General features: G+C 43.6%; 1 pseudogene; it reads left to right on the top strand.

Annotated features, from left to right (window-relative positions):
• Positions 1–2,797: 2,797 nt before the first annotated feature.
• LOC110139562 (large ribosomal subunit protein mL52 pseudogene) lies at positions 2,798–3,008 on the top strand (annotated as a pseudogene).
• Positions 3,009–4,506: the final 1,498 nt, after the last annotated feature.

The raw sequence follows: 4,506 nt of genomic DNA, 5'->3' as shown, positions 1-4,506 counted from the left end.
GTTCAGTTTTCCATCTGCGTTATGCTAGTTAGGAGCAGTTAAAATGCACCCAGAGGTCCAGAGTAAACAGCTTTATTGGCAGCTTTCCTGAGTTCCAGTACTTCCTAGTTTCCCAGGCTTCCATGTTTGGTTCTCATGGTTTCTTCATGACTAGAAAGAACCCATGTCCAGAATTGTGTTGGGACTAGGAGGGGACTAGGAAGGAGTAGACAGAAACTAAAAATGAAAGCCCCGGGTTTAGGCCCCTCCCTCTTAGAGCTGCAGGTGTATTGAACAGAAAGGAAAGTTCTTCAGAATTCCAGCTTCTGCCATTTCCCATTTCTGGCTGCTCCTTGCCTCTGCCTTCACCCCCACTGTGGGACTACCTGGTGACTGGGGCACTAGAGAACAGAAAAAAGAGGAAGGGGAGAAAGCACCCGTGTATGTCCTGCACTCTGCCTGTAGTTTAGGATTTCCCTTTGTTGCTCCTCCATGCAAAACTAGCGGCTTCCTCCTGGATCTCCTTTTGCATCACTGTGCTCACTTCCAGTTTTTAGAATGTGTTGAGTTTGTGGTGGGAGATGCTGGAGGAACAAAAGTGGTAAACTCTCTACCAGTTTGGTGTTACTTTTATTTCTATGGTTCTCTGATCTATCTGCTGATATGTATTGAGTTCTCAAAGAGTTGCTCATGTATTCTGCACATGAGTCAAGTTAAGTGGTGGATAAAGAGGTGTGTGTTTATTACATTATATCCAGAATCAAAAATCGACCCTCACTTTTAAACCCTATGCCACATTGCCTCTCCACATAAATGTCCCATAGACCTTATGAGCTCATTATGTGCCAATCAGACTTCATTACCTATTCATTCACTTTAGTCTTACCTCTTCCAATGATCCTTATCTCAACTAATCCCACCATTATTTACCTAGTTGTCCAAGCCCATTGGAATGACTGTTGCTGAAGCTGAAGCTCCAATACTTTGGCCACATGATGCGAAGAGCTGACTCTTTGGAAAAGACCCTGATGCTGGGAAAGATTGAAGGCAAAAGGAGAAGCAGACAGCAGAGGATGAGATGGTTAGATAGCATCACCAACTCAATGGACATGAATTTGACCAAACTCCAGGAGATAGTGAAAGACAGGGGAGCCTGGCGTGTTGCAGTCCATGGGGTCACAGAGAGTCAGACACAGCTTAGCAACTGAACAGAAATGAACAACCAAGCCCAAATCCTGGGCATTGTCTTTGACTCCTCTCCCTCTATGCTGTTCACATCCAGTCATTCATTGATCCTTGCTTCTCCCTCCTTGTGGCTCAGCTGGTAAAGAATCTGCCTGCAATGCAGGAGACCTGGGTTCGATCCCTGGGTTGGGAAGATCCCCTGGAGAAGGGAAAGGCTACCCACTCCAGTATTCTGGCCTGGAGAATTCCATGGACTGTATAGTCCATGGGGTCGCAAAGAGTCAGACATGACTGAGTGACTTTCACTTTCACTGCTATACAGTAGGTCCTTGTTGTTTTTCTTATTTTACATATAGTAGTGTGTATTTGTTAATCCCAAACTCCTGATTTATCTCTCCCCCTCCCTTTCCCCTTTGGTAACCATAAATTTGTTTTCTATGTCTGTGACTCTGTTTCTGTTTTGTAAATAAGTTTTTTGCAACTCTATGAACTGTAACCTGCCAGGTTCCTCTGTCCATGAGATTTTTCAGGCAAGAATACTGGAGTGTGTTGCTATTTTCTCCCCTAGGAGATCTTCCTGACCCAGGGATCCAACCCTTATCTCCTATGTCTCCTGCATTGTAGGCGAATTCTTTACCTGTTGAGCCATCAGGGAAGCTCTTTATTATATATAATGTGTATATGTTAATCCCAAACTCCTGATTTATCTCTCCCCCTCCCTACTATCCCCTTTGGTAATGAGAAGTTTGTTTCCTATGACTATGATTCTGTTTCTATTTTGTAAATAAGTTCATTTGTATCATTTTTTTTTTAGATTCCACATATAAGTGATATCATATGATATTTGTCTTTCTCTGTCTGACTTACTTCACTTAGTATGACAATCTCTAGGTCCATCCATGTTGCTGCAAATGGCATTATTTCATTCTTTTTAATGGCTGAGTAATATTCCATTGTATATATGTACCACATTCCTTATCTGTTCATCTGCTGATGGATATTTATTGTTTCTTTGTCTTAAGCCTAATGTATTACTGATGTTATCACAAGCTGAACTTACCCTGGTCAAGAAACAGAACATTACCAGCATCCAAAAGCCCCTCTTTTGTGCTTCCTCTAAAACACTACCCCTTCCCTTCTTCCTGTAGGTGACCACTAGACCAACTCTCAACACCACAGCTTGTCTCTGCCATTTAAAAAACTTTATGTATAAACAAAATCATACTGTATAATTTTCTTGTGCCTAATTTCCTTAGCTCGACATTATATTTGTAAGAGTCAATCATGTTGCACATTGTTTTATTCTCACTGCTGTATAATATTCCATGGTGTGTTATATCATCTATTTTATGGTTGATAAACATTGGGGTTGTTTTCAGTGTGGCTTATTAAGAATATTGCTGCCACAGCTTCCCATGCAGCGTTGCACTTGGCCACAGAGACCACGCCCACTTTCAGCTCTTGTGCCTCAGCATGACTGCTTTGGGTATCCTGAGGCTGCCCTGCAACCCCAAGGCTCGCATGGGCAGCCAGTGGCAACTCCAGCAGGGCCTTGCTGCCAGCCCCTCTGGCTACCAGCCCCTTACGGAGCTCCCAGACTGATCTTAGGCAGATGGCCACCCTTCTCCTCCAGTGAAAGGCCAGCTTTGAAGACAAACTCAAAGGGAAAAGTTTGTGAGATGAGTTGTACTGCTGTCACAGGAAATGGATGCTGGATTACAGGCATGGCAGCTCAGACAGCAGGAGAAGTTGCAGGAAGAAAAAAGGAAGCAGCAGAATGCTCTTAAACCCAAAGGGGCTCTACTACAAAACCCACGACCAAGTCAATAAAAAAATGACTCCTGTCCCCCTTCAAAAAGAAAAAAAAAAACAATAAACAATAGTACTGCTACAAATACTCCACTCCTATACATGTCTTTTGGTGGCCATAAGCATTCATTTATACTTGCTATATACTTAATGATGATATTTCTGACATGTATATGTTCATCTTTAATAGATACTGTAAAATTATTTACCAGAGAGGTTGTACCAATTTAAACCTCTACCAGTGATGTATGAGAGTTCCTGTTGCTCTACAGTTGGATAATACTTTAAGAGATTAATATGTTTGTATATATTTTTCTCTCCATATATTCCTCCTTTTATTTTCTTCACTTAAGCAGGTAGCTGGTTCTGGCCCTCTTGGCCAGCAGGAGGTTTGTAGAAGAGCAGAAAATTGACATTTCCCACAACACTTCGTGACTTTTGTTCACAAGAGCTTTGAGCCCCAGAGGGAGGGGAAAAATTGCCAGTAAAGAAAAAACATCTTAGAAGAAACAGAAAGGAACGAAGCTTTTCTCAGATCAAAAAAAGAGATTTCTCCAGTGTAAGGGAAGACGAGAAAGAGCTCTGTGAATTCCAGAGTGGCAGAGCCCGGCCTGGCTTCTAGGCAGCATATGGGGAAGGCCCTAATGAGAAGTCATGAGGTAGGGAATCTGGGAAGTTGGAACCAGAAGCAAAAGTTTTTCACAAAAGCATCAGAGTGCTGCTGGACCTGAAGGGCCCTGGTGTTGATGATTTAGTCACTAAGTCGTGTCCAACTCTTGTGACCCCATGGATTGTAGCCTGCCAGGCTCCTCTGTCCATGGGATTCTCCAGGCAAGAATACTGGACTGGGTTGCCATTTCCTTCTCCAGGGGATCTTTCCCACCAGAACAGGGGTCAATGGATATCTCAACATTTACCATTGTGAGCAAATGGCTTGATGACTAGAGGGCCGTACTGCCATGTGCTTGTGTATATAAAATTCCAGAACTGATGTACAACTATGAGTCAGGGGTCCCAAAAATAACAGGCTGAGTTTCCCTCTGTACTTATGGGATTGGGAGTTGAAAATGGAATTAACTCTGATATACAAAGAGATGTGATAGTTCTTATCCCTCAGAGTTGTAGAGTGATGTTTGTACCTCCAACACTGGGCTGGTATTCTCCAGGGCTACTCCTAGCACATATAGCGTCTTTATGAAACCAGTTAAGGGCTCCCCTCGTGACTCAGATGGTAAACAATCTGCCTGCAGTGTGGGAGACCTGGTTTCCATCCCTGGGTTGGGAAGATCCCCTGGAGAAAGGAATGGCAACCCACTCCAGTATTCTTGCCTGGAGAATCCCATGGACAGAGGAGCCTGGAGGGCTACAGTCCATGGGTTGTAATAAGTCAGACACAACTGTCTGACTTTGCTTCCATGTTTACATTCCCATAAAACCTCAATCATGGAGGCCCAGCCTACAGCTCAGGATGGCTGCCCATGGACATCACTGGCTGCTTCCTCTCTGCCCTTGCTCAGCTATCCCAAGAATCCA

This window comes from Odocoileus virginianus, unplaced genomic scaffold (assembly GCF_023699985.2).
Source record: "Odocoileus virginianus isolate 20LAN1187 ecotype Illinois unplaced genomic scaffold, Ovbor_1.2 Unplaced_Contig_22, whole genome shotgun sequence".
NCBI lineage: Eukaryota > Metazoa > Chordata > Mammalia > Artiodactyla > Cervidae > Odocoileus > Odocoileus virginianus.
Note: the sequence above shows the minus strand (reverse complement) of the source record. Positions and strands in the feature narration are given on the sequence as shown.